General features: G+C 45.0%; 1 protein-coding gene across 2 annotated transcripts in view; it reads right to left on the reverse strand.

The window, feature by feature from the left end:
* MYO7A (myosin VIIA) overlaps positions 1-12,742 on the reverse strand; it is a 148,117-nt gene extending 135,375 nt beyond the window's left edge. For both annotated transcript variants that reach the window (XM_078390211.1, XM_072993470.2), the window contains exon 1: positions 12,254-12,742. The gene's annotated coding sequence lies outside the window, so the exon portion shown is untranslated. The remainder of the gene's footprint in view (positions 1-12,253) is intronic.
* Positions 12,743-13,735: the final 993 nt, after the last annotated feature.

The raw sequence follows: 13,735 nt of genomic DNA on the forward strand, positions 1-13,735 counted from the left end.
TGCAGGGCCCCAAAGGGAGAATAGTGTGATTATTGCATAAACCAGGGGTGGGCAATTAATTTGTATAGGGGGGCTATATGACAAATCTGAACTGTGTACGGGGGCCAAACCAACTTTACTTAAAAATCGAACAAAACAGTGATGTTATAATTGCTTTTATTTTAAACTTGTTAATCTTCACAAATACTAAAGAGTTTTTTGTAGTATGTTAAAGGCAAGCAACTGATCAACTTTAGACAAAAAGTTATAAATAGTTTTGATGTTCAAAACTGTCCACGGGCTGGACAGGAGCGGCTCACGGGCCGTATGTGGCCCTCGGGCCGCACTTTGCCCAGGTCTGGCATAGACCCCACACAGACCCATAGACACCCGCACAGCTTACAAAGGTTTTCTGTTACAACAATACAACAATGTATTTGTTTTGGAAAAATAAAATATATTAAAAAGAAAAAGAAAAGAAAAGTTTCCTGTTTAATGTATTCATGAAGGCTTTCACGGCCGGGATCTAATGGTTGCATATGTGTGATGGGGATCTAATGGTCTGTGCTGTCCTCTGAAGATGCCGGCCACAGAGACTGGCGAAATGTTAGGAAGAACAACCTTCAGAACACAGCCAAAGAGCCCAAAAAACCCACAACAACCAGGTTTCCTGTTTCTTTTCTAGGGAGATGTTAGGAAGGAAATCAAAATATCCAGAGAGACATTCCTTGACAGAAAGAAAGACAGAATGGGGTGAGATCCCAGAACATGTTCCCTTTATGAGCCTGCTCTTAAGATCATCACTTCTCTCGGTCCCATCACCTCCATAGGTCCACTTGGTGGGGACACGGGGCCTTCTCTGTGGCTGCTCCTTTAGACTGTGGAACTCCCTCCCACTGGAGGCCAGCTTGGCCCCCTTCTCTGATGTCCTTCTGCAAGCAGGCAAAGACCTTTCTTTTCAGGCAGGCTTTCCTTTAAAGGACCCGCTGACCAAGGGGATTTTTTTTAAAGGGTTCATTTTATTTTGTGTTTTACTTGCTTCCATTATTGCCCTGTTTTAATGTGAGACCTGTTTAATACTTCTTTTATAGATGTAGTAATAATTCATTACTTAGCTTTTAACTTTGTTTCTTTGAGTACTGTTAAGCTGCCTTGGATCCTTTAGGAGAAAAGGTGGTGTATAAATAAATGAATAGAAAAATAGATAAATAGATAAGCAGGGGATGCTTCCTGAGAGATCTTCATTTAGGGTACTCTTCCCAACCTCACTGGTGGGTCAACTTTTTTTAAGAGGATGGAGACGCTGCCAGAGAAAAGAGTCCCACACATCCTTTTCTACAACGATGACCAAATCTTCCCTTTGGGCTGGTGGCAGCTCAGCCAATCTGATATATTGCATTTCAGGGTGGCAGGCTAGCCTAGTAGGGATGCTCTAGGCGACCGTGGGCTTGTGAATAGGGTTCGGAGCCCCTCCAGGACTGTAACTGGCGCTTGGCCCAAGACACCAGCATTTAGAGGCCCTTCACATCAGCAGCATCCCCATTTCCTGAGGTTTCAGGGCCAGAACCTTTGAGACCCGGGACGGGTTTTGGTGACGCCACCAGGATGAGGACCTTTTGGGATGTCATTGAGGCAAAGCAGGCAACGGTGGAGAGAAAGGTCTCAGAACTGGGTTTGCCGATCGTAGAAATGAGCACAAGGGGAATTTGGGTATCTGTAGTCTCACAAAGGGACGTGGAGGCGCTGCGGGCTAAACCGCAGAAGCCTCTGTGCTGCAAGGTCAGAAGACAAGCAGTCATAAGATCGAATCCATGCGACGGAGGGAGCCCCCGTCACTTGTCCCAGCTCCCACCAACCTAGCGGTTCAAAAGCATGCAAATGTGAGTAGATAAATAGGTATCACCTCGGTGGGAAGGTAACAGCATTCCGTGTCTAGTCGTGCTGGCCACGTGACCATGGAAGATTGTCTTCGGACAAAACGCTGGCTCTATGGCTTGGAAACGGGGATGAGCACCGTGCCCTAGAGTTGAACACGACTGGACAAAAATTGGCATGGAGAACCTTTACCTTAGTCTCACATAGGAGAGATAAGTAGCTTCAGGCCCTAACGTGCCGCTGGAGGCAGGTGGTGCAGCCTGGCCTCTCCCAGTTTGAAGAGACCCTTGTCCAGCAGGCCGAGGCCAAGAGGCTGTCCCGAAACCAGCAAAATCAGGGAGCTGGACAGGGGACAGGTTTGTATTTGTTTTCAGTGCGGAAGGGATTGTCACTCTCCAATTGGCCTTCTCAGCCACACTAAATGCTGTTCCAAGTCCTCTATTCAGAGCACGTTATCATAGTCTCTCGAGACTAAAGGATGCCTACTAATTGGTAGTGCCTTCCAGTTAAATCACTAATAGTAATCCAATTGTTAGCCTTCAAAAAAATGAAATGTTCTATTTCTGCTTTGTGGTTTTTAATAGTAGCGCAGACCAAGTAAGTTCACATTATAATACAGACCCAAATAGATTTCTGCAGGATCGCAAGATGAGGTGGGAAACAGTAGATTAAGGAATATTGTTAAGGATTCCTTAGCTTCACATTCTGTACCTCCCCCGTCTTGCTTTTACTGCATTGTATTTTGTTCTTCTCTGGGAAAGGAATACAACAGGGCTGTATATTGTCTCCCTGCTTGTTTAACTTATATGCAGAATACATCATGCGAAAGGCTGGACTGGAAGAAACCCAAGCCGGAATTAAGATTGCCGGAAGAAATATCAACAACCTCCGATATGCAGATGATATCACTCTGATGGCAGAAAGTGAGGAGGGATTAAAGAACTTCTTAATGAGGGTGAAAGAGGTCTGAAGCTCAACATCAAAAAACTAAGATCATGGCCACTGGTCCCATCACCTCCTGGCAAATAGAAAGGGAAGATATGGAGGCAGTGACAGATTTTACATTCTTAGGCTCCATGATCACTGCAGATGGAGACAGCAGCCACGAAATTAAAAGACGCCTGCTTCTTGGGAGGAAAGCAATGACAAACCTCGACAGCATCTTAAAAAGCAGACACAACACCTTTCCAACAAAGGTCTGCATAGGCAAAGCTATGGTTTTTCCTGTAGTGATGTATGGAAGTGAGAGCTGGACCATAAAGAAAGCTGACCGCCGAAGAATTGATGCTTTTGAATTGTGGTGCTGGAGGAGACTCTTGAGAGTCCCCTGGACTGCAAGGAGAACAAACCTATCCATTCTGAAGGAAATCAACCCTGAGTGCTCACTGGAAGGACAGATCCTGAAGCTGAGGCTCCAATACTTTGGCCATCTCATGAGAAGAGAAGTCTCCCTGGAAAAGACCCTGATGTTGGGAAAGGGTGAAGGCAAGAGGAGAAGGGGACGACAGAGGATGAAGTGGCTGGACAGTGTCACCGAAGCGACCTACATGAATTTGACCCAACTCCAGGAGGCAGTGGAAGACAGGAGGGTCTGGCGAAGATTTGGCACAACTTAACGACTAAACTATTCATAGCATGGTCTCTGGCTCCCTCTCATGGCCAGCTCTGGTAAAGACACAGTGGAAATATATTTCTCTAGCAAATGCTATACCTAACATGCTCTCTTAGAGGCAAGAACCATAATCCTATTGAGCTTCTGCTACGAAGGAGGTTCTAACAGTGCAATAATACAGGATAGCATCACTTGCACAGGTGTTGCCATGGTGCAAGAAGTGACCTCGCTAAAGGTATAATAAATTTTAAAAACGTCTTTTGCTTATTTTACATGTGTATAAGATGCCTTTGAATTGTCACAAACGGTCTCCCCCCCCCCCATTTTTCACCCCTTTTGAACACCACTGTTTAGTACCCTGCTCCAACTGCTGGTACCAAAATACGGTATTTTCCCCCTCCGTAGCAGGAGTGGGCAGCTGATCTTTCTGGGGTCCTAATGTGGACCTCACCTCCCAACAAAATGAGGGGAGAAAGGCTGTTTTCTTTAACGGGAAAAACAGAAGTTGATAGGAGTTTCACTTCTTTTTAAGCAAAACAAAAAGAGGGCAGAAGCAATTAAAAAAAAACAACACCAGATTTTGCAAAGGTAAAGTTACACAAATTTTCCTTCTTTGAGGGTTGCAGGGACACAGTTCTGCTTGTTCAGTTTGTTTAAATAAAAAAAAAAAAATCCCAAACTTGAACATAACCTTCAAAAAACAGATGCTGTCCCATGAAAAGAATTTCTCCTTTTATAAAAATATTCTTTTTTTATTTTACTTGAGCCTAACTCTGAAGTTATTATTTTCCTGGTTTAGTCCATCACTGTGGCCATTGTTACCTTTGGGAGTCTTCTCCTACTTCCTCCGCAGAACCTGCACAATGGTAAGAGCGGCTATGTCCTTGATTTTAATTTCTATTTCTTTGAAGCAGTGACTGCCATTTACAATGGTATCTCTTCCATTGGCGTTGGTGGAGGGGATCCCCATAGGGTTTTAGTCGCAACTCTACAGAAGCTAGCTCCTTTAAAGTTCGTAAGAAAACCCGGAGTGGATTCGTACAGCCCTGGAAAATCAGAGTTACCCACCAAGAGGCTCTATGTGTTCCATTACACTCCTTCCTTCTCTTCTGGGGTCCCTCTACAGTGCCCCATCTTGCAAAACTGGGGATTCAGCTTTTAATTGAGTACGGCGCCTTAGGGTATGTTTAGAACTAGGTATGTTTAGCTTAACAAAGAGAAGACTGAGGGGAGACGTGATAGCAGTCTTCCCATTTCTGAAGGGTTGCCACAGGGAAGAGGACATCAATTGATTCTCCATGGCGCCTGAGGATAGGACAAGAACCAACGGGTAGAAACTTTCATCAGAGGGAGATCCAACCTGGAAATAAGGAGGAATTTCCTGTCAGGGAGAAGCATTCAGCAGTGGAACAGCTTCCCTCCCGAGGTGGTGGGGGCCCCATCGCTGGAGGTTTTCAAGAAAAGATTAGAGAGTCACCTGGCCAAGGTGGTATGAAGCCTCCTGCCTTGGGCAGGGGGTTGGATTAGATGACCTCCAAGGTCCCTTCCGACCCTACTACGATTCTATGATGATTTTATAATTCTATCTTTGTGGCAACAGAAGCTCATGCCGCATCTGTGGCTTTCCTCATGCTGAAATTAAATCTCTCTGCCTTGGGAAATGATCTCCCCTTTGTTTCTTACAGCTATGTAGACACAATAGCTTCGGAGGTCTGGGAACAAAGGGAAAACCACTTGTATTTCGAGGCCCTGCCCTATCCCTTTCCTCACGAGCCATATTGAATTCCCCAGCAGCCTTCCAAAGACTGAGATAAAAAGCCAAGGCAAGAGGAGATGGCCAAGCTATTCATCCCGTCCCTTGTGCTCTGCCACGTATTGTTCAGAGGGACCCATATGAGGAATCTCTCCATTGTGCTTTCTTAGAGAGGCTTGAAAAATTGATGTGCATTTCCTGATTGGCTGCCTCAGAGCACAAACGAAATATATTGTCTTGTTCTGTGCACGACGAGCAACGTAAAATCAAGAGGGGCGGCAAATATTACTTGGAGAACAATTTTTTAAAAAAAATCCAAAATTATCCTGAGGAACTTGGGCGCAGGGCAACGGAGAATTCATGGAGAAATTAGGAAGCTATAACAGCGAAGCAAAAAGCATCACTTAGAAAGTTTTTTCCTAAGGCTGGAGAAATGCAAAACTAACAAAAGGAATATGAACAGATTCACCACTTCCAGCTCCACTTCCAGCTCCACTTCCAGCTCCACTTCCAGCTCCAGATAGGTAATCGTAGATAGAATTTCTTTTCTAATATCTGCATAGGTAAAAATAAAGGTTCCCCTTGACATTTAGTCCAGTCGTGTCCGACTCCAGGGCACGGTGCTCACCCCCATTTCCAAGCCATAGAGCTGGTGTTTGTCCGAAGACAGTTTCCATGGTCACGTGGCCAGCGCGACTAGACACGGAACGCCGTGACCTTCCCACCAAGGTGGTCCCTATTTATCGACTCACATTTTTACATGCTTTTGAACAGCTAGGTTGGCAGGAATTGGGATGAGCGACGGGAGCTCCCTCCGTCGCGTGGATTTGATCTTACAACGGCCGGTCTTCTGACCTTGCAGCACAGAGGCTTCTGCGGTTTAACCTGCAGTGCCACCACGTCCCTATCCGCATAGAGGCAGCCAAATGCAAAGCAAAGTTTGTAAATATTTGGACAACGTATCAAGTCAACTGTGGCTTACAGCAACTCTTTTATGGAAAGGCTACATAAGCCCCTGATTCTGTGACCTATCCACTCAAAGCCCAGGCAGCCGTCAACATACACACACATTCAAACCTAAGTATAATCATATTTCAGTAAAGCTAAAAAAAAAAAAAACCTCATCTGAGTGAGGGAACAAAGGAAAAGTTGCTCTACAACTCTGTGAAAAGACTGGCAGACTGGTTGTAAGAGGGCATACCTTCCTTATGGTCACTGCAGTTTTTGCTCTCCCTAGTGTCTCTGTGGTTGGAGAGCCCATGGCAGATCTTGCGCCATAGGCTGAACAACAGCTCTTAGCTCTGCCCTATAGTTGCCCTGGAATGACACAAGTATCCCTCATTTAATCCATTTTTTGCATGTTTACCTATATCCCACCAGAACTACTTCCTCACCCACCAATAATGACCACTGGGAGGATTACCACCTGCAGGTGCCCAGGTCACCTGCTCACAGTCCTTGGTGATGCATTTCCTCTTTGGGGCTTCAAATAAGTGAACATAACAGGGAATGACCAGGAATTTGGGGGTTTCGAGTAGCCAAATCATGGTCTTATCAGTAGCCCTTTCCTTGTGGATTTTGCTGTGGACTTTATCTCTGCACAAGCCCAAATGCCCTCTTAAGGCCGAGAAGGGAATTGCAGTGTGCAACATCCATATCTCTGATTGGCAACTAGTACAAACCTTCTGGATTGGCTGGGCTTTATATAAATAGTCCATCAAAACCCATGCTTCCAGAAACACATCAGTGCATTTTGACTACTACATTGATTTAAGATGACGTAACGTTCTCTTTCTCAGGGAATCCTGGGAATTTTAGTTTGGGGAAGGCTGACAAAGATAAGCAATTTTTAAAGAGAATTCTCAGCCCCACCAGACAATCCCAAGGATTAAAATAATTAGATTAGTTTTTAAAAAATCATACATGTGTACTGTGGTTGTGTCTTCTGTCACTACTCCACTCCAACGGTGATCGATAGTATAAAAGGGGAGGAGTCAACGCAGGGCCGTCCCCAGACATTTCGCTGCCTGAGGCAAAGCAACAAAATCGGCTCAGCCAAATTGCTTAGAATCTCTAAATTAGCTAAATTATTTTTGACACCTGAAACAGAAAACCCCATACGCAGCTCACTCCATGAGGTAAAAATGATAAAATCAGACCATTAAAAAAACCTGTTTGCGACCCTTTCATGACACTCAAATTTTGCTGCCTGAGTTGGCTACCTCATTCTGCCAAAGAGCAGAGCTGGCCCCGATTTAATTGATTCTTGCATGGGCTTAGTGGAACGAGAGAAAGAGAAATAATAAATTAATGTATTCAGAGTGTGTACCTCCTATAGGGTTGTGGTAGATACTAAAACTCATCACTTCCTTAAGTTTGGTTAACTTCTCAATTCAATGGCTGAAATCCACATCATTAAAAGAGCATCTTTTAGAGGCCCATCGTAAGGGGGGGGGGGAAAGCATCCGACTTCAGTCTGGATCTGATCCCCGCCTTCATCCCATCCCCCTCTCGTTCCCAGCCTGGATTGCCATTACTTAAATGGCCTTTTTGGCTGAACCCAGTAACAAGGATTATGTCTCTAAGCAAATTATGTCCTCAAATTACATGGCCACTTCGACAGACCCCCTCTGAGTTTCTCTTGGCCCTTGTGACAGGCAGCGATTAAACTTTCATCAGCCATTGACACGGACGGCAAATGTTCTCCGGCTGAAGAAGACCACAACAGTTCTACTGGATCACCTTGGTCATAAATGTCACTAAAGTTTTAGTCCTGCCCCCCTGAATCTAAAATCCTCATCTATTGCTCTTTTTAGTTGCTTTTATTGAGTCTTTGCTTTATTGTGAACCTGCTTTAGATCCTTCTTTTAAAACCAATTTATAATTTTAACAGCACATATCCTGTACAATGTCTTGGGTGTGTAAGGGCAAACAGATACTACACGTGGTTGTAATGATGTATGGTGTTTCTTCTTCTCTGCTTACACTTGGCATTCGTCTCCTTGGTTTTGCGTTCATTTGTGCATTAAATTGTACACAATCCTGGCCAATAAATTGTTAATACAGCCATAGAATGTATTTAATACACCCCTAGTCCTGTTGTGTAGATCCGATGTTAATCTCAGCTACAGCAAATCCACTAAACGAGTGATATTCATGTCCAAGGTCCCATTGATTGAGTGGGTCTGTTCTCGTCGGGATTCACAAGGAGATCTGGGTTATTATCTGCAGCCGACTAGCATCTTTCTAAAATTACCCTGCTAGACCACCCTTAGTAATCCTACATGAAGAGCAATTAGAGCTGATTTAATGGCACATAATGCAACATATAGAGTCATTCTATGGCCGCCACCCCGACATAAGAAAATGAAATCATAAATGGAAAACCTAAGGTGAGGGGAAATGAGGTAAAACAGGAAGAAACGTCCCTCTGAGGAACAGCTTTCCCATGTCCTTACAGAACCTTACAGAACCAAGTTGCTGTTGTTGTTACACGCTGTCAAGTCACCTCAGACTTCGTGGCGACCTTATGAAGGAGTGACCTCTGTCACATCCACAGCCCCACACAGCTCATACAGGATCAAGCCTGTGGCTTCCTTGAGGGAGTCATTCAATTTCATGTTTGGTCTTCCTCTTTTCCCTTTAGATTATTCATTTTTCCAGCGAATGTTGTCTTCTTGTGAGGGACCCAAAGTTGGACTCACTTCGGATCTAAATATAGATCTTTCTTGCCCATGAAATGACAGAAGTCCATGGGATTCAGGAAGCCGAGCTGTTTCGAAGGACAGCTTCCAAACTCTACCTGCTGGCATGGTTGGTATGGCCCAAACATCAGTACCAAACACACTTCATAGACTGGATTAAACTACCGTATTTTTTGCTCCATAAGACGCACCTCTCCATAAGACGCACCAAATTTTTAGAAGAAAACAGGAAAAAAAATCTGCTTTTGAGAGGTTTTCAAGCCTCTCAAAAGGTCCTGGGAGCTGGCGATTTCGCCTGCGCTGGCCCCGTGGGGGGGTGGGGGTAGCGTGGCAAGGGTCCGAAGGGGCGTTCCAGACCCTTGCGACGCTACCCCCCACGGGGCCAGTGGGGGCGAAGTCACCACCTTCGCTCCATAAGACGCACAGACTTTCTACCCCCCTTTTGGAGGGGGAAAAAGTGCGTCTTATGGAGCAAAAAATACGGTAGGTTTGGCACTCCAGAGGCTGCTTTAGGGCCGAAGTAGGTGACGTACTTAGCGGGTCATTAGAACCAGAACCCCTTTTTAGAGAGGAAAGCCATCCAGTTATCTTTTCCTACTCATTGGGAGGTAAACACAGGCCTCATTTCCAAGTCTGAGGGACAAGATACTGAAGTACCTGCTTGCCTGGAGGAAAATTGACCATATGACCGATTGGGAAATCCCCCAACTTGTAATTTGACCCTGACAATGCCTAAATTGTAAGTTTTGCTAGAAAGCAGTTTTAGGAAGCTTAAACATGGGCGGTAACGCCAGCCGCCACTGTCACCATCAATACTGTTTTCTGTAAAAATCGACATAATAAGCCAAGTTGCAAGAGAATTAGAATTTCCTTCCTTCCCCCCCGACATCCTTTTTTTTGTTGGTCTACTAAGGCCCGTCTCTGCAGCTCCAGAAAAGAGCTTTCATAGCAGTTGAGCCAAACAGACTTTCTTTCACGCTAGACTAATCCCTTCCATGGTAACGGGCCGATGGCAAAGTCACAAGTTAGCAAGCATGAGGCAGAGATGACTATGCAGGCAGAAGATGGGCGAGGGTTTCGGGACAGGCACAAAAACAGGCCTCTGTGCAGGACACCTGCTTTGCTTATGGAACTGACGGACACAAGATGTACACAGACTTAAGAGGCTCTTTCAGAGAACCGGATGATTCACAGAGGAGCTCATAGGAGGCAGCCTTGTTTATTTTCAAGTCTTGATTTGTGGCCGTGCTTCTCCAGATCCCATGGTTTCAGACAAGAGCTCTTTCCTACACCAACCTGGACTTTCCCTGGTGGTCCCCTACCCATGCACCCACCAGACCCACCCCTGCTTAGCTTCTGAAACCGAACAAGACCAGGTGTGTTTAAGATAGGATGCTCAGTTTATCTCCCAGGGAGTCAATGCAAGGTCCCTTTTGACTTCTACCAAGAAGAAGGAAGAGAAAGACCCTAAAAGCGTCATCTAGAATGACAACATGGTACTACAGAGCACATCAAGAAGCTTCCAGTTGTCCTCTCTCAGGAGGCATCTTCTGTGGATAGATCTGTTGGGAACAAAGGCTCCTAAGAAGGGGGAAGCAAGGGGGTCTTGGAGTTAGGCACATGGAAAGCTGTCTTACCCTGAAGCACACGTTTGAACCTTCCAATCGTGTATTGTCTACTCTGACCGGCTGCAGCTCTCCAAGGCTTCGGGCACCATTTTCCCTAAACCTACCATGGAGATCCCTGGTGTTTTCCAAGTGTCCCATTCAAGAACGATTCCAGACAAGATCAAGGTGTGTCAAGGATATTGCGGTGCAACCAATGTGGTGGACTATTTTGAGCAGACCTTGGACAACTGATGGGGTGGTACCATGGCCACACCCACGCTCAATATGATGGGACGCATTTTATTTCTGTTTACCTTACAGTGGTTCTTTCTGTATTTGCATCTCTACAAATCAATTCATAAACGTCAGGTTAATGTTGTCCAGTCAATTCTGACCTATGGTGACCCCTTCTAGGTGGCTTGCCATTCCCTTCTTTTGAAGGGCTGACCCTGGGACTGTGCAGCTGGCCCAAGGCTACACGGGCTGGCTTTACTCACGGGAGGCACAGTGGGAATCAAACTCCCAGCTTCTGGCTCCGAGGAAACCTAAACCACTGAGCTACCCAGCTAGCCTATAGCCGGCATAACCACCAGCATTCCAGACCCCTGTAATCCCAGAAGCAAAGGTGGCCCCTTGGCCCGGAAGAAACAAAGTGACCCACAGGTGAGCCCAACCGCAATGCCACACAGGTGTGCAAACTTTCAGAATTCTTCACCAGGTTAGGTGGTTTTTAAAAATGGAGAGGGGATGTAATGTGAAAAGAACTGGACATCTTCTGCTTCTAATCTAACCTCTGGAACCAAGGCAGCATTACAAACAATAAGCGCCCTTTGAGTGACAGTTCTGGTTGCCAATCATTTTGAGTGACGGCTGTTGTGTGATTGGTAATGTGTGCCTTATGTTTTCGGGGGAGGGGATGCTGCTGAAGACATTGGGGTGCTCCCCCTCCTCCAGACATGACACCCACTGGGTGGGTGGGTGCTCAACCCTTAGTCGGCTAATCCTTGGGTTAATTTTTTTAAAGCAAAGGTTTAGAAGGTGCCATTAATCAGAAGACACATTTTAGACATTGGTTTTAAATGACAAATCGTTACCAAAAACTGCGAAACACAGCACCATTTTAGAAAGAAGCAACTCCTGTTCTTTTCCTATAGGAAAGGCCTCTTTTGATTATGTAAAAAGACACATGGAAGGAAGTCTTTTTAAAAAAATAAATTATGGGTCTGCCCTCATCAGAGCTATTGGTTTTACCCACACGGGAAGGCAAGCCCACTTAACGGACAGACCAACTGACGGATCAATAAAACCACCTCCATGAATTGATTAGGGCTTCTCCAATCCAGAAATAATCCTTATTGCAGAGACTGTGGCTTGCACCTGTTAGATCAGAGGAGACAAACTGGCGAACTGCAAAGGATATTTGGACTGACACGGATGTCCTATCCTACTTCTTCCTGCAAAGAAAGTTCGAGGGTTTTGGGGTGGCTCCCAAGCATCTCTTTTAATGGGACTAATCCGTCCAAAGGCTCTTTCTCCCCTGCCAGTGAATAATAACCCATCGAGATCAACTGCTGAAACCAGTCTGCTGGGCTCCAGGGACAAGACAAAGCAAGGCAGCAGAATAACACCAGCTCTAAGAAGCTTTCCGGCAAATCCAGATGAATTAGGAAGAAAATCCAGGCAACCCGTACAGTTTGCACACCCAGGCTTCTGAGTGTCTTACCTTATTGATCCATGGAATTGTTTCCTCCAACACCACAGCTGATTTATTAGATCTTTTTTTTCTTCCCAAAAGAACCCAGTTTTCAAGAAGAGCTTGATCAAAGCAAGAGCTGAATTTAAACAATCCAGGGGGCGATGGGATAAATGTCAATTTTGTCTCTCTCTGCACTACAGAGACCTCCTTTCCACCCGTCTCTCCTCCGTCTCCCTTCCTTTCCAGTCGCTCGCTGTCACGACCTGCTTTGTGTACAGTACCTGATTCACTTCAACAGCCTCCCATTCATACAGGCTGATCCTTCTTACCGAGGGGAGGAGCCGTGTGGAGAGATTACAGAGCCAACAGAAAAGGGGACAGAAGCTAACTCACAAAGTTGGTTGTTCCTTCCTTCCTTCTCTTATGCCTGCTCAACTTTTGAGAATCCGTATTATATGGTGCTATGTATTCTCGGTTTTACGGTGTATGACAGACCTTAAATAATTACTGCACAGACAACTACAGTGGTGCCTCGCATAACGATGTTAATTGGTTCCATTAAATACATTGTTATGTGAAAACATCGTTAAGCGAAACACCATTTCCCATAGGAATGCATTGAAAACCAGTTAATCCGTTCCAATAGGAGCCTATTCAATACATTTCAATGGTGAAAAAAAATCACCAAAAATTCAAAAAGACTCAGAACGAAGCCAAATTACTTTAACGAAGGTTTTATTAGGTGCACTAACGATTCCAAGCATTTTAAACATTTTTAAACATTTTAGAATATTTTTAAAATAGCAAAAACAGGGCTGTCAAAAAAAAAAACGTTAAGCGAAACAGGGGACCTAAAACTGTCATCGTTAAGTGAAGCAAGGACCCAAACATTGTTATGCGAAAATCCCATAGGAAACATCGTTAGGTGAGGCGGCAAAATTTCCAGCAAAGGCCATCGTTATGTGAATTCATCGTTGAGCGAGGCACTCGTTAAGCGAGGCACCACTGTATAAGCGAGGAAAGCAAAGTGTGCTGCTTATATACCACCCCATAGTACTTAACACACTCTCTGGGTGGTTTAAAATTTAATTTTGCAGGCAACCCATTGAACCTCCCACCCCGCTGGGCATTCACAGTTTACTGACCTTGGAAAGATGGAAGGCTGAGTCCACCTCAAGCCAGCTACCTGGGATTGAGCAGAGTTTTGGCTGCAGTACTGCAGTTTAACCACTGTGTCACATTTCAAATGTAGATTTACGTACTGCAGGATGTTAAAGATTTCCTGGATCAAGTGGGTAACCCACTAGGAAAGACTAAGACAAATGAATAAAAAACAAGAAAGCATAAGGCTGTTAACGGCAGAATCTTCCTAGAAAACATAACACCTAAAGGCTCAAACTTGTGAGCAGTCTTCACTGCAATACTGCAGTTTAACCCCCTGTGCCAGGAGGCTCCTTCCACAAATGCCAGAAACAAGATTATAACATGTGCAACAGAACATGAGATTTT

The sequence above is a fragment of the Pogona vitticeps genome, chromosome 3 (genome assembly GCF_051106095.1).
Source record: "Pogona vitticeps strain Pit_001003342236 chromosome 3, PviZW2.1, whole genome shotgun sequence".
Lineage (NCBI taxonomy): Eukaryota > Metazoa > Chordata > Lepidosauria > Squamata > Agamidae > Pogona > Pogona vitticeps.